Source organism: Rhamphochromis sp. 'chilingali', assembly GCF_963969265.1.
Source record: "Rhamphochromis sp. 'chilingali' genome assembly, chromosome: 11".
In the NCBI taxonomy this organism is placed as follows: Eukaryota; Metazoa; Chordata; class Actinopteri; order Cichliformes; family Cichlidae; genus Rhamphochromis; species Rhamphochromis sp. 'chilingali'.
Window position 1 is genome coordinate 8,431,049 of NC_137938.1, and position 19,472 is coordinate 8,450,520.

The 19,472-nt window shown below is 42.5% G+C and overlaps 1 protein-coding gene across 2 annotated transcripts in view; it reads left to right on the top strand.

Moving 5' to 3' along the window:
* Positions 1-353: 353 nt before the first annotated feature.
* Positions 354-19,472, top strand: part of LOC308406351 (uncharacterized protein) — a 28,881-nt gene continuing 9,762 nt past the window's right edge. The window contains exons 1-3 of one of the 2 annotated variants that reach the window (XM_080897315.1): positions 354-492; positions 567-748; positions 969-1,127. The gene's annotated coding sequence lies outside the window, so the exon portion shown is untranslated. Of the gene's footprint in view, positions 493-566; positions 749-968; positions 1,128-19,034; positions 19,253-19,472 lie in introns of those variants that run through there. The other variant, XM_080897314.1, reaches the window with a different exon arrangement.

Below are 19,472 nucleotides of genomic sequence, written 5' to 3' on the forward strand. Positions count from 1 at the left end.
TCAAAACCACATGAATTTTTATCTTACAGTTATTGAGAGATTTTTCGTGCCCCCTGATTCAGAAGTCATATACAGGGATGCAACAGGGACAGAAGCTGATGTGGAAATAGTCAGGGCCTTGTTGGACAAGGCAATGTTGTGCTGACTGTCAGAAGTCAGCGTGAGCTTGAAAGGCAGGTTTAATCAGTCTGTTGGTGAAGACATACTACAAGAGTATGAAACAACAGAAATGCTAACTGATGCCACAAGAGGACAAATGGTTAACATCCTGGTGGCTCACATGATTGTGAGTGGGTATATATGTGGGTATATGTGTTTCAGGGTTTCTTTTTATTTGTGCCAATTTTCTGCATGGCCGTGGCATACATTTTGATGACTAATTTAATATCTCCTCTCAGACACCTCCCCACAAAAGCAGTCAGAGAGAAGTATCCTCTTGGTATTGTGATGCTCTTCCCTTGCCTGAAGAATCCATATTTTAAGAAAGGCTATGTAAGTGTCATTTTTGCATTTCAAAATTCTGAGTTCTATGAACTGAATGTGACAATAACCTTTCTTAATTTAAGGATGCTATGATGCTGCAAGCAGCACAGGATACGTTTCTTGGCATCTGAAAACAGTTCAAAGAAAAATTTGGCGAAGATCTGCAGTGCCACAGAATAGCTCTGTAGACCTTTTTCCAGGAGGCCCAAATTTCCAAAGGACTGTTAATGTTGACAGGCAGCTTGATGGGGATGCTTGCCAAGAGGTAATATCTTTGCTCAATCATACTACAGAAATTGCCTGATTTTCTAGAAGATGAGAAAGACATTTCAAAAGCTTGTTAATGAGACAGGCAGAAGTGCTGAAATCCTCTCTATCTTCCCAAGATTCCTGTATAGTAAAGGACTAGTGAGTTTGAAATGAGATGTTTGAAATAGCTTGACATTTCAAAGTATTTGTGTTGTTTAATATCTTCTCTGCCAAAGGTGTAACAAGATTTCATTTACCTGTTTGATGACGAGACATCCTCTAGACTGCTTCAGAAATGGGACGACGAGCTAAGCAGCTCACTTCAACACTAGAGATGCATCACTTGGTGCAGTCGGCAGAAAGTCCTCCAGGAAGTGATCTTGATGACTCAACAAGTAAGTTGTTTCTTTTTCTTGTTTTGAAGCATTTGCCATAATTTTAGGTACAGCTGCTTCATTCATGATTTTTGCGATCATATGATTAATATTAGGAAATGAGAACACCTGTGAGACAGTTTTTTTCCCTTCAATGTTATTTGTTTGTTCAGTGAATCGCTGAAAGATGAATCTGATTTTTGTCATAAATATGAACAAGAGTTTTCAGTTAATCCTGTCACTCATTGTCCTCAGCCTACGACCAAGAAATGGCTTTCTTGCTGTTGCTGGTACATCTACTTCCACCATCTCCAGGGGAACAAAAGTCTCAAAAAATTTGTGCAATTAGTGCATGCGAGGCAATTGGGAGACTTGTACTCTTTCATGAGGTAATCATATTATTAAGGTGGTTAAAATAATTTATGTCACCTTTGTAGCCATATATAAATAATAACATAGTCAAAGGAGCTTGCAAAGAAAAGCGTCTGGACTTCTTTAAGTTGCTTGAAGACGTTTCACCTCTCATCCGAGAATCTTCTTCAGTTCTAAGGTCAAATGGTGGACAGTCTGGCTGCAGGTTATTCTCATGTCTAATGTTGAGTTTCCTTATCTTAAGCCTAGTCGTGCTGCAGTTTGGGGGAACATCTCCGTAATCAGCAGGGTTGGCAACCATACCACCGCGCTGTTGACCATCAGAAGAGGAAGTCTGACAGTGTCCATATCACCATAGCTAAGCATCTCATCCAATACAATGCAAACCACTCCCTTGGGGCATTTGATGAACTTTTCAAAACACATTTTGTGTTCAATATGTCTTATGATGCTACGTTGGAGAATTTTTACACATTCCTGCAGACAACAGTGTATTGTGTAACATTAATATGGGCAAAATGAGAGTCACCCAGATTTAAGATTTGAGAGCCAGACTGCTTAATCAGCCACTACCGCTCTCACTCAGGGAGTGAGAAGTTAAAACTATGCTGACTTGTTTAATTTATCAGAAACTGTATCCCAACAATCAGCAGTTGATTTCACATTTAAGAGTTGAACATGGTTAATATCCTAGGCCCAAATTAAAATTGTTTTGTTCTCAGCAAGGCTGTAGGTTTCAGTTCTTGACATACGCAGGTTTCCGAAAGCACCTTAACAGTGGTCATGTTTGCAATGTGTGCCTCCATTGTGGCCAAATTACAGGGGAGTGGGATTTCCAATAGTTTGGTGTCCTCAATTGTAGGATACTTGGACGAACTAACAAGTGAAATTTACTCACAAGCAAAGCATACTGCCATTTCTGCTTTACTTGTAACTGATCCCAGCATATCTGGGATAAATCAATCTTTTGACAAATTTGAAAATATTTTCACAAATCTGAATACAGAATGGAAACTAAATAAATACTTCAACCAAAATGGGGAGTTGAGCACCCAGCTGAAATAACACTGGGAGTGAGATATGACAACAGGCAAAATCCAGTATTTATGATCAAGTACTGTAAGTGATACTTTTATATATGGACCAATTTTAGAAACACTGAGGTTAGTGTGCAGAAATCCAGACATTTATGTGCTCTTAAATGAGTGTAGACCAGAACCTAGTGCTTACACTGACTTCTCTGATGGAAGTTATTTTAAAACTCACTCTTCGTTTTCAGCCAAAAGACAAGCATTACAAATTCAGCTATGCTATGATGACTTTGAAACAGCCAATCCCCTTGGCTCCAAATGTAGAATTTCCAATTTATAAGAAACTTGCCCCCCAAATTTATTTTGGTTTTGAATAGCATTCATTTGGCTTGGTGCTAGAATCGACCAGAATTCTTTGTAGAATTCTGCAGGAAAGCCATCTGGACCTGGAGCCTTATTATTGGGCATACTTATCAATGCTTCCTGGAGTTCACCTGGTGTTAGTGGTGAATCCAGTGCCATTGCTTGAGTGTCTAATAATTTTGGAAGAGTTATGTTGTCTAAAAACTGATCAATTTCTTTTTCTTTTTCTTTTTTCTTTTTTTTTTTCTTTTTTGCCTGTCCCGTTTGGCTCTTTTGCCATCAGAATTGTTGTCTAAAGGCAAAGAAAGCTGCCCAACGGATTTACTTTACCAAATTGATCATCCCAGCCTTGCCGTAATGGTCCATTTGATTCACCTTTTATTGTTCATTTTATTTTCACTTACTGAATATGGGACAGACTTGACTGGGGGAAAGAAGGGGAGAAAGAAAGAGGGAAAGAGAAACAGCTGAGAAGAGGGACGGGGGAGAAGGGCAAAAGACAAAAACCAACAGAATGAGCAGGAAAAAAAAGAAGAAAAAAAATGCATATATCAATCACCTGGGTCACCTGCTGAGAAAGAAAAAAGAAAACAAGCAGAAGAGAACAAGAGTAATAGAATAAACAACATCACAATGATATATGGGAATATGACAGTAAATACTAAATGTTAAACATTATTGTGCAGCACATAAGATCAACAGAACACAGTGTGCTTTGAGGTAGGAGCCAAAAAGGGTGTAGTTTGTGGGTGTGATCACCCGTGTGTACACCTGTGAGCATGGACGCGCTTGTTTTTTGTTTTTTAAAAGGTTCCTTCATGTAATGATCTGCTAGAGGGTGTGGGGGGGCCACAGCCCCGTCCTCCAGGGCATGAAGCAGGTATGGAGGAGATCAAAACTCCAGACATCCAGAGGCCCCCAGAACACAAGAGACCAAGGAAGACCAACAGAGGGGCAGCCGCGCCACTGTCCCAGAAAGAGCTGAGGAGAGTCCCAGATGAGTGCTCACTCAGCAGCCGCGGAGCAGAAGCCAGGGGGAGTTGCAGTGACGCGCCCGTGAGCTCCGCCGGCAGCCAGCCGTGCCTAAGTGACCGAGCCCCAGGCCGAGAGGCCGGTGGCACCCCACCTCCGAAGTGGCCCGAGCAAGCCCCAGGCTCCAGGCCCCGATAAGCGGCCGCCAAGGAGTGAGCCGGTGTGTACCTGGACGCCCATCCCCGGACACAAAGAACCACCAACACACCAATGTCTGAGGGAGTCCGCCACTGGCAGGGGAAGTGGTGGTAGGGGGAGATAGGCCTCCATACCTTGGAGGGCCTGAGATGTCCCTAGAGAGGTGGCGTCTGATACCCAACCTGACATATAGACACAGAAATACAGGCACACACAGACACAAACATCCATTCCCACCCTCATGCTCTCATATGCACTTACTCCACACTCAACCAACGTGGAGACAGACATAAAGAGACGCTGTACACACGATCACACTCCCCAAGCATACTCTACGAACCGGGTCTAGGTACCCTTGCCCCTGGAGGGGGGAACTGCACCCAGACCCAGGTGGTGGTACCCTTTTCCCTGCGGTGGGGGGAGGCAGACCGCCCCGACTCCGCAGCAGCAGGGAGGCCCCACACTCCAGACCGCAGTCCAGATCAATTTCTTTTTTAGATGGGTTTATTTGTGGTGAATACAACGTTTTATAGAAATCCCTGAAAATGTTGTTTATTTGTATCGGGTCATATATTGTGTTCCCAGATGAATCTTGAACAGCACATATAGTTGTTTTTTCTTTATTTATTTTTAGCTGGTTTGCTAGAAATTGACCGGATTTATTACCATGTTCATAATTTTGTAAGCGTAGTCTTTGTACTAAGAATTTTGTTTTTTTATCAATTATCTCATTTAATTCTAGTTTTGTTTTGCGTATTTTGTTCAATGTTTCCTGATCTTGGTGGGACGCGTAGGCTTCTTCTAGTGATTTGATGTTTTTTTCTAATTCCTGAATATTTTTGTTTTCTTTTTTCTTTTTATGTGATGAGAAAGAAATTATTTTACCTCTCATCACAGCTTTCCCTGCTTCCCATAGAACAGAAGCTGATGTTTCGGGAGTGTCATTATAGTCTAAATATGAAGTCCACTCTTTTTTAAAATATTTAATAAAGTCTTCATCTTTAAGTAGTGATATATTAAATCTCCAGTTTTTTCTTGGCGTAGTATTATTCTTGTGCATTAGTGTTAAAGATACAGGACCATGATCGCTGACAGCTATAGGGTGAATCTCAGTGTCTGAAATGTCGTTCAGCAGTGAGCTGCTGACCAAAAAATAATCCAGACGAGAGTAGGAGTGATGAACATGTGAGAAAAAAGTATATTCCTTACTGGTGGGGTGAAGGGAGCGCCATGCATCGCAAAGACCAAAGTCGCTCATATACTGTTTGATTATATTTATGGACTGCCAATTACGCTGAGTTCCCGCTGTATTGAGCCTATCCATGTCTTCATTTAGTCCAAGGTTGAGGTCGCCTCCAAGAACAAGTGTGCCATCTAAGTGTTCAGAGAGTGCACTGAAAAAACCGTGAAAGAATGAGGGATCATCAACATTTGGACCATATACACTTGCAATACATAGCTTTTTTATCAAGTATAGATAGTTTAATAATTAAGAATCTGCCCTCTGGATCTATAACTGTATCGAGTACCATGAAATTAATATTTTTATGTATTAAAATTGCTACTCCCCTTTGTCTAGAATTATAACAAGCTGAGAACACATTGGGAAACTCAGGTGTTTTAAGTTCATTCGAACCTCTAAGAGGTCTGTGGGTCTCTTGTAATAGGACAACATCTGCCTGTAGTTTTTTGAGTTGGTTAAATATTTTTAACCTCTTTTCTCTGGAGCCAGCTCCATTTATATTCCATGTAATAAGATAAGATAAGATAAGAAAAGATAACCTTTATTAGTCCCACACGTGGGAAATTTGTTTTGTCACAGCAGGAAGTGGACAGTGCAAAAGTTATGACGCAAAAATTAGAATACAATAAGAATAAATACAGTACACAGCTGTACAGAATAGAATAAAATAATATACTATATACAGTAGAATAAAATAGAATAAAAATATACAATAAGATAAAAATAGAATATGAATGCTATATACAACTGAGTAAAAATACAACGATGCCAGAAAAGATTATTGCACTTAGTGTTATTGCACATGTGTGGATGTGTGTGTTTGTTCAGTTAAAGTCTTTGTTGTGGAGTCTGACAGCAGTGGGGAGGAAAGACCTGCGAAATCTCTCCGTCCCACACCGTGGGTGCCGCAGTCTCCCACTGAAGGAGCTGCTCAGTGCTGTCACAGTCTGCTGCATGGGGTGGGAGATGTTGTCCAACAGGGATGACAGCTTAGCCGCCGTTCTCCTGTCACTCACCACCTCCACTGGGTCCAGAGGGCATCCTAGAACAGAGCTGGCCCTTCGGATCACCCTGTTCAGTCTCTTCCTGTCCCCAGCAGAGATGCTGCCGCCCCAGCAGACCACACCATAAAAGATAGCAGAAGCCACCACAGAGTCATAGAAGGTCTTCAGGAGTGGGCCCTCCACCCCAAACGACCTGAGTCTCCGCAGCAGGTACAGCCTGCTCTGCCCTTTCCTGTAGAGGGTGTCTGAGTTATGAGTCCAGTCCAGTCTATTGTTCAGATGAACACCAAGGTACCTGTAGCTGTCCACAGCCTCAATGTCCATACCCTGGATGTTCAGTGGTTGCAGTGGAGAATGCTTGTGCCTGCGGAAGTCTACCACCAGCTCCTTGGTTTTACTGGCGTTGATCTGGAGGTAGTTCAGCTGGCACCAGTCCACAAAGTCTTGAGTCAGTCCTCTGTACTCCTTGTCGTCCCCATCAGTGATGAGGCCGACTATTGCAGAGTCATCAGAGAACTTCTGCAGGAAGCACTGGGTGGAATTGTGGGAGAAGTCTGCAGTGTAGATGGTGAAGAGGAACGGAGCCAGAACCGTTCCCTGTGGGGCCCCCGTACTGCAGACGACCCTGTCCGACACACAGCCCTGAGTCCTCACATACTGTGGTCGGTCGGTGAGGTAGTCCAAAATCCAGGTAGTGAGGTGATGGTCCACTCCAGAGTTCTCCAGCTTGTCCTTCAGAACCGAGGGAAGAATAGTGTTGAAGGCACTGGAGAAATCAAAGAACATGATTCTCACAGTGCTTCCAGCGGTCTCCAGGTGAGCGAGAGAACGATGTAGGAGGTGAATGACGGCATCATCCGCTCCAATGCCAGGCTGGTAGGCAAACTGAAGTGGGTCCAGTGATGAGCTTGTTAGGCGCCGAAGCTGAGCCAGGACCAACCGCTCCAGGGTCTTCATCAGGTGGGATGTCAGAGTCACCGGCCTGTAGCTGTTGAGGTCCTTGGGGCGTGAAGTCTTTGGCACTGGTACAACACAGGAGGTTTTCCAGAGTTGTGGGACTCTTCCCAACCTCAGGCTCAGGTTGAAGAGGTGCTCCATCACCCCACACAGTTGGTCCGCGCAGGACCTGACGACCCTCGAGCTGATGCCATCTGGGCCCGCTGCCTTCTTGCCATTAATCCTCCTCAGTTCCCTCCTAACCTGGGTGGTTGAGAGAGACAGGCTGGAGCCTTGTGTTGAGTGTGTATTGGATGCTGTTGTTGGGGGTGGGGAGGAGTGAGCAGGGTGAATAGAGGAGGTGTGAAGTGTCTGAGGTGTCAGAGGTGGAACAGCAGCAGTGGGGGTGGGTGAGTCTGCAGCCGATGTTGTAGACTGTCTCATGGTTGAATCAAATCTGTTGAAGAAATGATTCAGTTCATTTGCCCATGAACCTCAGTGTACCCATAGATGTTTGTGTATAACTAGGGATGTATGCTGTGTGCGTCGCTTAGACAGGTGGAGAGAATACGTCACTTGTTCATAAATAAAGAGAAGGAGAGAGAGAAAAAATGTGTGGCGAGATGCTCCCTGAGTCTGACTTTGTATATGCATAGTTACTAATATGAGTAGGCTTGGCTTAAGTGTGTGTATCCTAAACGACTGTGTGCGCTGTCTGACTGAAGTAAATGTGCTGCCGTTGAGCGCATGGTGCGTATGTGTCGAAATAAAGGATGTTTGTGGATGAGTGTCGAAGCAGGTGATCGAGGCAGCGAAAGGAATAAAGAAAGAAACCAAGGACAGGGGTTCTTGATAACAGGTTGCACGACTGCATGTTTAAAGACAGTCGGAACATAGCCAGATGACAGTGATGAGTTCATTAAAAATAAGATACAGGACCCGATTGTATTCAATGCATCCTTAATGATACGAGAAGGAATAATGTCATGCAGAGAATTTGACCTTCTCAGGTTATTAATTATTTCCTTTAAAGTCGAGAATGACACAGGTTCAAACTGTTGAAAAACCATTGAACATTCCGAAACTGGGGCTTGATTTACTACCGGAGAATGTGGGGCCCTTAACACTGAGATTTTATCTATAAAATAATTTAGAAATTTTTCGCAGAGGGCCGGGGAGGCACCCATCGAAACATCAGAGCAGGGATTAACCACTGAGTTAAAGATTTTTAACAGAACTCGAGGATTGTGACTATTAGTCGCAATAATGTTTGACAAAAAATAAGTTTTTGCCATTTTGGCAGCCTTCTGAAATTTAGACCGACTCATATGCAGGATGTCAAGGGACACTTGAAGTTGATCTTTTTTCCATCTCCTCTCAGCTTGACGACATTCACGTCTAAGAGCGAGGGTGGATTCATTTAGCCAAAGTTGGCGAGAGGTTTTACGGCTTTTAGTTTTTACTGGAGCCACAGTGTCCAAAATAGAAGAACATGTAGAAATAAAAGAGTTGACTACGCCATCAACCGAGAGAAGTGCATTACTGATGTCATCGTAACAGAAAGAGTTAGCAAAGGCCGCAGAGAAAAGGGCAACAGCCTCAGAATTAATCAGACGCGATAGGCTCAGTGGACCCTCAGAGTTCAGTTCCATATTGCATAACTGAACATCAAACATAACTGGGAAATGGTCCGAAATCCCAGCATCATTAATGTCTGTGATGCAAATATCCAGTCCATACGACAATACCAAGTCCAGCATATGCCCTTTAGTGTGGGTTGATTTTCTCACCCACTGAGTGATATTAAAAGAGTCAATAGGGAAAGAAAGTCCTTAGCCAATAGGTCCTCCTCACAGCATATATGAATGTTAAAATCACCACAAATAAGAACACGATCATAATTTAAAAAGATAAATCCTAAAAGATCAGCAAATTCACGGATAAAATCCTTGTTGCGCTTCGGAGGTCGATACACCACCGCACAGAGGGTCCGGGGGGAACCGGACAGCTCCAGTAGTTGTACTTCGAAGCTGGAATGCGAGGCAGGAGGCAGTTGCCGCACTCGAAATTTACTTCTAAAAACCAAGGCTAGCCCTCCACCCCTGCCCACGGTCCTAGGAGAGTTAAAAAAAGCACAATCCAGTGGAAGAAGTTCCAAAAGGGATGTAGAGGCTAAGCCTACGCTTGAAGCCACTGAGGTGGTCGTTAACGGGGGTGACGCGATGTCACTGGTATGCATGAATTAAGTTCACAGTCCAATAACTCCAGCAGTATGTATCTTGTCCTTTTTGGTCTTTATTCTGTATCGACTTAGCATAACAGCGCAACGGTCACAAACTGTTTGCCTTCTCAATGACACACCTGACGCCGATTACGTGCGTCTACCTTAAATACCTTTACATTACATAATCAAAACAGAAAAAGGTGACCTCTAGTGACCACATAAGGTATTAACCCAAGAATGGCTCCTACACCCCGGCCCCTAATTGAAATGGCTATCAGACATGGCAATTCTAATCACAAAGAAAATAAGGAGCCACTAATACAGTCTACTTTAGACCTATACATTCACATAAATAAACATAAGTAACACACTTTTAGATTACAGTCTCATGTAACAAGCAAAGTTTAGTTACAGGTCTTTCCAGAATATTAGTCTTTGTTTTTAAACGTGCAGATCGCACAAGTCCTTTTTTGTCACGAATGGCTTCCAGAACTCTTCCAAGTGGCCAGGAACCACGCGGTGCAGAAGAATCCATTATAATGACTATATCTCCAGGTTTTAGATTCTTCTTCTTTTGGTTCCATTTTTGTCTCTCCTGTAACAAAGGCAGGTATTCGCGTATCCATCGTTTCCAAAAAAGATCTGAGATGTACTGAGCCTGTTTCCATCTTCTCTTCAGATACATATCCTGAGGGTCAAATAGTCCGGGTGGTAAAGATGGTTTTCCTTTCATCAGGAGGATGTGATTTGGTGTAAGTGGCTCTAGGTCTTTTGGATCATCAGAAAGCTTTGTGATGGGTCTGTCATTTAAAATTGCTTCAATTTCACATAGAACCGTATTTAATCCATCGTCGTCCAACTGTTGTTGCTGAAGAACGGATCTCAGAATCTTTCTGATCATACGAATTATCCGTTCCCAAGTTCCACCATGATGTGATGCTCCAGGTGAATTAAAACTCCATCTTATTCCAATGTGTCGCAAAGCATCCACTATTTGGGTATGTTTCAGCAATTCAAGAGCCTCCCTTAACTCTCTGTCTGCTCCGACAAAGTTGGTTCCATTGTCCGATTGGATGTGAGCGACTTGACCTCTTCGACTCACAAAACGACGCAAAGCATTAATGCAGGCATCTGTGTTTAGAGAGCTAGCCACTTCCAAGTGCACTACTCGGCTGGCTAAACAGGTGAAAATGACTCCATAGCGTTTAGCTGTACCTCGTCCTCTTTTCACTTCAATAGGTCCGAAGTAATCAACCCCGACATTGGTGAATGGTGGGTTATCTGGCAAGATTCTTTCCTTGGGTAAATCTGCCATCTTTTGCTCCAAGGCTTTTCCATGATATTTTCTGCAAAAATTACATTCTGCGATAACCTTCCTTACAGCTGAGTTGGCCTTTGTGATCCAGTATTTTCTCCTTAGTGTGGATAAGGTGTGGTTACGACCGCTATGACCAAGCTGTTGATGAATGTGCTTTAGGATGAGACTTGCTACATGTTGATCCTTTGCAAGAACAAAGGGATGCTTTATTTCTTCTGGTAAGGAGCCCTTTGTCAGTCGTCCCCCAACTCTTAAGAGGCCTTTATCGTCAAGATAAGGATCTAATCTATAAATTGAGCTGTGCCTGCTCACAGAACCTTTCCCACTTGACAACGTAGCAATCTCCTCTCCAAATCGTTGTTGCTGGCAAAATCTAATAATGGCAAGCTCAGCTTCCAGAAGATCCTTTGAAGATAGTCTGTACAGTTGCGTTTTCTTTACTTTCTCCTTTGTAGTACCTTTACAAATTGGGTTATCTGAGTAAGGTTGCGGTCTTTTTTTCTTATTTCTCATTGAACGAAGGATTTCCTTCAGTCTAAGGAACCAAGCAACAGCAACCTTGAGCCTTCTCCAGTCTGAGAAGTACACCATCAATTGACATGTAGCATCAAGCAAGTCTTTTACCTGAGTAACATTTACTGTGGCCTCACCTTTGACTTCAGGGTCCTCTAGTTCTAAGGAGCATTCCATTAAATTGGTTGGCCAATCACTTTCTGGCTTCTGCAGAAAGCTTGGTCCTTTGATCCAGCGGCTGCTATGAACAACGTTCCCAGCCTTGAGCCCTCTAGTAGCATCATCTGCTGGATTTTCCTTTGAGCTTACATATCTCCATTGTGATTGTTTAGTTGCAGTTGTAATGAATGAGACTCTGTTTGCCACAAAGGTAAGGAATCGTTTGTCCTCATTCATTATATATTTGAGTACAGATGTACTATCTGTCCAAAATATAGATTGCTCGAGTTTCATTCTCAACTGAGCCCTTAACATGAGATCCACTCGGACGGCAACTACAGCAGCTGTTAGTTCCAGACGTGGAATAGTGACAGGTTTTAGAGGTGTTACTCTTGCCTTGCCCATCAAGAACGCGACGTGGATGGATTTCCTATTATCTTGCATGCGCAGATATGACACGGTTCCATATCCAGATTCACCAGCATCTGAAAAATGGTGTAGCTGTGCATGTGAGAGAGGTCCAAACTCTCTTGGTTGTATACACCTTTTAACCTTGAAATGGGAAAGCATTTGCAAATCACTGAGCCAACCTTTCCACTTTTGCAACATGGTTTGGGGTATTGGTTCATCCCATCCCAGTTTCCTTTTGCAAAGCTCCTGCTGCATTCCTTTGGCAGGCAGCAGGACTGGTGCAAGAAATCCCAATGGATCGTAAATGGAACTTGATATTGATAACATTCCACGCCTAGTACAGGATTTTTAAGGGATATCCATTTTGAAGTTGAATGTATCAGTTTCCACGCACCACTGCAAGCCCAGAGCTCTTTCTACCGGAAGTTTGTCTCTGTCAAGATTTAATTCTTTCAAGTCTTTAGCCCTTTGCTCCTCAGAGATACTTTGCAACAGGGTGCGATTGTTACTGACCCACTTGGTCAGTGTAAATCCTCCCCTTTGACAGAGTGCTGAAAGATCTTTGACCAAATCGACAGCATCTGAGGTGGAGGCCACACTCTTTAAACAGTCGTCCACATAGAAGTTCTCTTTCAGCGTTTCACATACCTTGTCTAGGAATTCAGTTTTATTGTCCTCAGCTGTTTTTCTCAAAGCGAAACTGGCACAGCTAGGGGAAGATACTGCACCGAACAGATGAACAGTCATGCGAAACTCAATTATGTCCTTGCTCAGATCTCCATCTGGCCACCATAAAAAACGCAGAAAGTCTCTATCCTCTTTGGCAACTTTAACTTGATAAAACATTGCCTTTATGTCACCCATAAATGCGACTGGATCCTGTCGAAATCTAAGCAAAACCCCAAGCAATGTGCTTGTGAGATTAGGACCTTGTAAGAGCTGCTTGTTTAATGATGTCCCCTGGAATGATGCCCCACAGTCAAATACAATTCTTATGGATCGTTTTCTGGGATGGTAAACTGCGTGATGAGGAATGTACCACTTCTTTCCATTTTCGCAAGACAGCTGCTGTGAAGGTATTTGCTCTGCATATCCATTACTTATCATCTCGTCCATAAAGTTTTTATATTCTTTATGCAACTGTTCATTGTTGAGAAGTTTTCGTTGTAGACTTTGCAATCTTTGTTTAACTATGGAGAAATTGTTTGGCATCTTTATGTTATCCTTTTTAAAAGGTAACTTCAAACAGTAGTGTCCATCTTCCATTGTTGCAGATTTTTCCATGATCTTCATGAACTTAAGGTCCTCCCTTGACAAACCCTTTTCCTCTGTAACCCTTTCATTAAAGTCATAGTTATATTGACTTTTCAACATCTCCTCCAGCTTACAAACAGATATCCTATTTACAACTGTTGGTGGGTGCTCGCTGTCCAAGTTGCTTTTACCATCTTCCATGGGCCCATTTATGACCCAGCCCAATGCTGTTCTTATAGCATATGGGCCATTCCCCTGGCTATGAATGACCTCCCATGGTTCCAATAACTTGGGAGCGTTGCATCCAATCAACAGGTCCACATTAGCCATTATGTGGGGAATTTGAACCTTTGACAGATATGGCCACCTGATCAGATCTTCTTCCTTTACAAAGTTATCCGTGGTGACAGGCATCCTTTCCTGTGTTAGGATTTCTGGAAGTTCATAGAAGGCATTGCTGCCTAAACCAGAAACTTCAAGACCAGTAAGTGAGTGGGCAGAGACGACCTTTTCTTGACCCATCGTTTGTAACAGGAAGTGAGTTCTTTTGCCCACAAGATTTAGCCTTTGCATGAGGTGCTCTGAACAGAAGCTAGCTGAACTGCCAGGATCTAAAAAAGCATATGTCTGTATGACATGACTACCTTTAACAGACTTTATTTGAACTGGCAGAATGGAAAGCAAACCGCTTTCTCTTCCGGCCCCTGTATGACCACAAGTTTTTACATTCTTTGAAGAGGAGGGCTCTCCATAGCATTCAGGGCTTACACCATCGTTATCAATATGGAGGACAGTGGGATGACCTTTACCACACGTTCTACATATCAAACGCTTAGCACAGTCCTTGCTTATGTGCCCAGCACCTAAGCAACCAAAACACAGCCCTTTCTCTTTTAGAAAAAGCATTTTGTCTCTGTGCTTCTTCCGCTGAAACTGTTGACACTCCTCCAGTGTGTGTCGTTGAGTACAGCAGACACAAGATGGCTTTACTGTAAAGTCATGGCTTGTTGTAGTAATCAGCCTTTCCGTGCTGTAGGTTTTATTCATGTTCATGGGTGTGGCTGTAGCAGCAAAGCTGTTCCCTTTAATTTGTTTGCTTGGTTGTGACTTCAGTCTGTTGTCAACCTTTGAGACGGGGATTGTTGACGTTACATTCTGAATGTCCCCAAACAAAGGATCTGAAAGAATTTTCACCTGCTTTTCAATAAATGCAACCAAATCTTCAAACCGAGCTCTGTGTTTAGAGGTTTCCAATATATCATATGCAAACGCTCTCCATTTCTCTCTCATTTTATATGGCAACTTGCACAAAATGATTTTCATGTTCACTGGCATGTCCAGTTCCTGCATATGTTGCAATGTTTCCATGACATTACAACTCCCACGTAAGAAAAGGGAATATGCTTGCAATGATTTCACATCTTCAGTTTTAATTGCAGGCCAAGATAACGCCTTGTCAATGTAAGCAGTTGCAATTTTATATTCATTTCCGAAGTGTTCTTTGAGCAGTTGCTTTGCTTGTATATAGCCTTGTCCTGCAGCCATATGTTGACAACTGCGTACCAGCTCTCTCGGCTGTCCTGTTGTAAACTGCTCCAAATAATACAAGCAGTCCCTCTTATTGGCCTTTTCTTCCACTCCTTGTTCAAACGCATTAATGAAAGAGATGTACTGAAGAGGATCACCATCGAATACAGGTATTTTCCTGGATGGTAATGACGATGCACGCTGATGCTGAACAAGGGTTGCAGTTATTTCATTTTGTCTTTGTAAAATGGTACAAATGTCCTCCGACCGTCCAATTGCGTTGTGATGACCGTTTCAGCTTGTGGCTCACCTTCAATTTCCGTTCCTGGCAGGATCATTGCAGATATGTTGCTTTCAGTCTGTACTATTTGCACTGCAGGTTTATCTTCATTGACTGGTGTACTAGGCTTGACTGTGGCTGAAGCAGCTGTTTTCTTGATTTCACTTTCATAATATGAATTCATAGCATTGGACAATATGTTAGATATACTTTGAACTTCAGCAGCTTGGAGAACAGCTAACTTTGCAGAAGAGGCAGAAAGCAACGCTTCAAGCTCAAGCTGTTCACGTTTCCTCCTTAGCTTTAGCTCTTGCTCCTCCAAAGCATGCTTCTCTTTTAAGACTGCCATACGAGCGAGTAATGCTGCCTTTTCTGCTTTTGCTTTGATTTTGGCAGAAGAAGTTGTGCTCACTTTACCACTAGATGAGCTTTTAGTGACTGAAGATTTACCAACAACATTTGAAACACTGTCCTCTGGCTTAACACCATCATCAACACCATGATCACCCTTTAAATGTAAATGTTCGCAACCTGACAACCATTCTTTCACTTCATAAGTGAACTCATCATAATGCATTGTTTTTGCTTTAAACCATGTTTCATGCTTTTCTTTTTCATCATCTGGTAACAAACACATCAATGAACCATGAATTGTTTTTGCTTCATTACACAAACCAACAAAATCATTGAATGATGCTTGAATCATAGAAGTTTCATTTTTTTCCATTGAGACCCTTATACTCTCTTTTAAATTCCATCCATCTATCCATCTTCATCCGCTTTGTCCGGGGCCGGGTCGCGGGGGCAGCAGCCTAAGCAAAGAGGCCCAGACCTCCCTCTCCCCAGCCACCTCCTCCAGCTTATCCGGGGGAATACCAAGGCGTTCCCAGGCCAGCCGAGAGATATAATCTCTCCAGCGTGTCCTGGGTCTGCCCCGGGGCATGGAGCTACCTGCCAGAGAGCAGCAGGTAAGCGCATAGTCCCTCCTGCTAGCCCTCAATGTCTACGTGTATTCAAAATTGAGAGGTGGGCAACGACGCCAGGGGTGAGGTGTACACCCTGATGGTAAATTGGACTCCGTGTATCGTGCCCACCCCCAAGATCCTATATGTATGTGTAATGAGAGTGTGAGTAATGTGAATGTCTAAGTTGTGGGATAAAATTGAGGCAGAGGCAGCTAGAAGGGGACAGAGGGGGGGGGGGGGGGGGGTAGCCTCCTCTGCACCCTGGTGACATACCCCTACTCCAAGGCCCTGCATGTGTGGGTGGTTGTGGTGGAGCGGCGAGGTCTATCGCGATAGTTTAATTTCTCTATCGAGTAAAAGTTATATCGCGATACATATCGTTATCGTTCTATCGCCCAGCTCTAATCTCCTTGCAACATGGCAAATTGAACCTCCTCCACCCTAATTCAGATCTGGCGTTTGGAACTATTTTGGTTTTCATGTGATGTATGACCCTGAAGGTAAGCGCGTCATGGACAAAAGTAAAACACTATGTCGGATGTGCCACGCAATGCTCAATTACATTGGTGGGAACTAGTGCGTTAGCGCAGTTAGCTCGTTAAGGTGTTGGCCGTCCAGCCCCACGCACGGGGCGATCCGCCGTGTTGTGGCGTTAAGGTCATTTCAGATTAACGCTGACAGCACTAGTGGGAACACAATGAATATGACTGCACATTTATGCTGACATCACCCTAGTGCAAAGACAAGTGGAAGCAGACAAAAACAACAAGCACGCATGCTACAAACTTTACCCGAGTCATTTAGACAGCCATTAGCACATGATTCTCCTTATGGGGCCTGATATGTTTAATATGCTGCTGAGAATATAGCCCAGAAGAAGCGTATAGTATAGCTTTTATTTTGACCGCGGTAAAGTGAGCCGTCATTTGTGAGCCGCGGTCAAGCCAGCCGCCTCCTATCCGCCACATAAATTTCCTTGCGCTTTTACACCAGTCTTTACGGTAGCGCCTTTTCGCTTTATATAAAAATTCATTAAAAATCATCCTGAGTAGTTGAGGTCCAACTTTCAACACATCCCTCCTCTAGGACACCTACTGTACCTGTGTGCCAAGTTTCAGCCAGATGTACTGTAGAATTCCTCAGAAATTAAAGGGTACTTGTATCCAATGCAATACAGCCAATACACTACAATTATGTCAATTTTCAAAAATTCATTAAAAATCATCCTGAGTAGTTGATGTCCAACTTTCAACACATCCCTACTCTGGGACACCTACTGTACCTGTGTGCCAAGTTTCATCCAGATTTACTGTAGAATTCCTCAGAAATTAAAGGGTACTTGTATTCAATTCAATACAGTCAATACAATAGAATTATGTCAATTTTCAAAAATTCATTAAAAATCATGCTGAGTAGTTGAGGTCCAACTTTCAACAGATTCCTTCTCTGGTACACCTACTCTACCTGTGTGCCAGGTTTCATCCAGATTTACTGTAGAATTCCTCAGAAATTAAAGGGTACTTGTATCCAATGCAATACAGCCAATACACTACAATTATGTTAATTTTCAAAAATTCATTAAAAATCATCCTGAGTAGTTGAGGTCCAACTTTCAACACATCCCTCCTCTGGGACACCTACTGTACCTGTGTGCCCAGTTTCATCCAGATTTACTGTAGAATTCCTCAGAAATTAAAGGGTACTTGTATCCAATTCAATACAGCCAATACAATAGAATTATGTCAATTTTCAAAAATTCATTAAAAATCATCCTGTTTGGTTGAGGTCCAACTTTCAACACATTCCTCCTCTGGGACACCTACTGTACCTGTGTGCCCAGTTTCATCCAGATTTACTGTAAAATTCCTCAGAAATTAAAGGGTACTGTATTCAATTCAATACAGCCAATACAATAGAATTGCGGTTTATTTTGGAAAGAGCCATTTCTCTGAAATAAACTCTATTTTCCAAAGATGAGTGATTTCTCGATCAGATAGATTTATTTTTTTTATTACTTTGTTGTTTCAGCAACATTAAATTTAAAAACTGTACTTTTGAGTTAAAATATATATTTATAATTTTAATAAATGACAAATTAAAGAGGCATGAACATTTTTTTGTATCGAAAAAATATCAAACTGTGACACCAAAGTATCGAACCAAACCGTGAATTTTGTGTATCGTTGCACCCCTAATATATATATATTTATAGCATTTGATTGTTGACCCCACATACTATTTAAATACTTGTATCTACATAGAGACTTGATACCTAAGCATCATTTTATGAGCCATTACCCATCTTCTGTTAGTAAAATTGGCCCCTTATTACACATGTGGAGTATGAGGTTTGAAGCCAAAGTGAAGGTGTTTAAAGATTTTTATAAACATTTCAAAAATGCAACCAAATTACATGCTAAAAAGCATCAGTGCTTATCACCAGGAAACCTTCACCCTAAAACAAAATGAATTTGGGCCAATTAAATGTTTTTCTGTCAGAGACAAGAATGTGGTCAGCAATTAAGTTCTTAAAATGATTTGTTCAAAAGAGCTTTTCTCAACTACTTGCGTTAAAGTTGATAGTTTAGAATATAAAGCTGGACTTGTTGTTTGCAGTACCATGGAAGAAAATATGCCTATCTTTTGTCAAATAAGTGATATACTTTTGGTAGAAAATCCCTTTTTTAATAACCATTATCATGCAGTCAGTACTGTAAAGTGAGGAAAGGTGAATTATTAAAAATATCTGAGTTTAAATTTCACAAACAACTTTATATGCAAAGCTTGTACAATGTTTCAGATTTAAGTTTGTATATTGTACCTTAATTTTCATTAATAGTGTTAAATATTTAACTATTTTGAAAGTGTTAATTTACATCTGGAGAGTGTGGAGCTATTAAAAAAACCCTGAAAAAGTGTTGAAATCAACACTTTGATAGTGATACTTAATTCACCTTTTTTTTTAAAAAGTGAACATTTGCTGAGTGTAAAATTTCTACAGATCTCGGTGTGTAGTGTGTTGTTTTGTGGGACTCTGTGCTTCATATGCAATCTGAACTCTAGTACAGATACAGAGCCAATCCGGCACGCGGCCATGGGTGCACAGGGTAGGCGCTGCTAGAGGCTTTCTGTTAACTGCGCACGCGCGGTGCAACCCCTTCCGCGCTTGCTGCAGCTGCAGCTTTCCGCTCAGTGCTCTACCTTCTGGCACAGCATCACATTTGTTCACCATAGAGCTGGGTTGAGCTGAGCTTTCCTTCCCTTCCCTTGAGAGTTCGTTCTTTGCGTGGACAGATGTCTACCGAGCCATTTCCTCTCCTTGTTCCCAGCCTTTGTGATTCCTCGTCTGCAGAAAACGTTCGCGCTCCTGTGACTGGTGAGTACGTGAAGATAGAAACGGGCGGTTTCTGTGGAGCTGCTGCTTCGTAGGTCATGGTAGCTAGCTTGCGAGCGTTAGTTAGTTATTCATTTCTTGGGCCTACTCGGGAACGTGGCCGGGCACCTCCTCCTGGTTAGCTTTCACTAGCAAACCCCCTTTGAGGTGTTTCAGCTAGACACTGTTTATGTACGGTGGGCGCGAATGTCAAGCTAGCTAT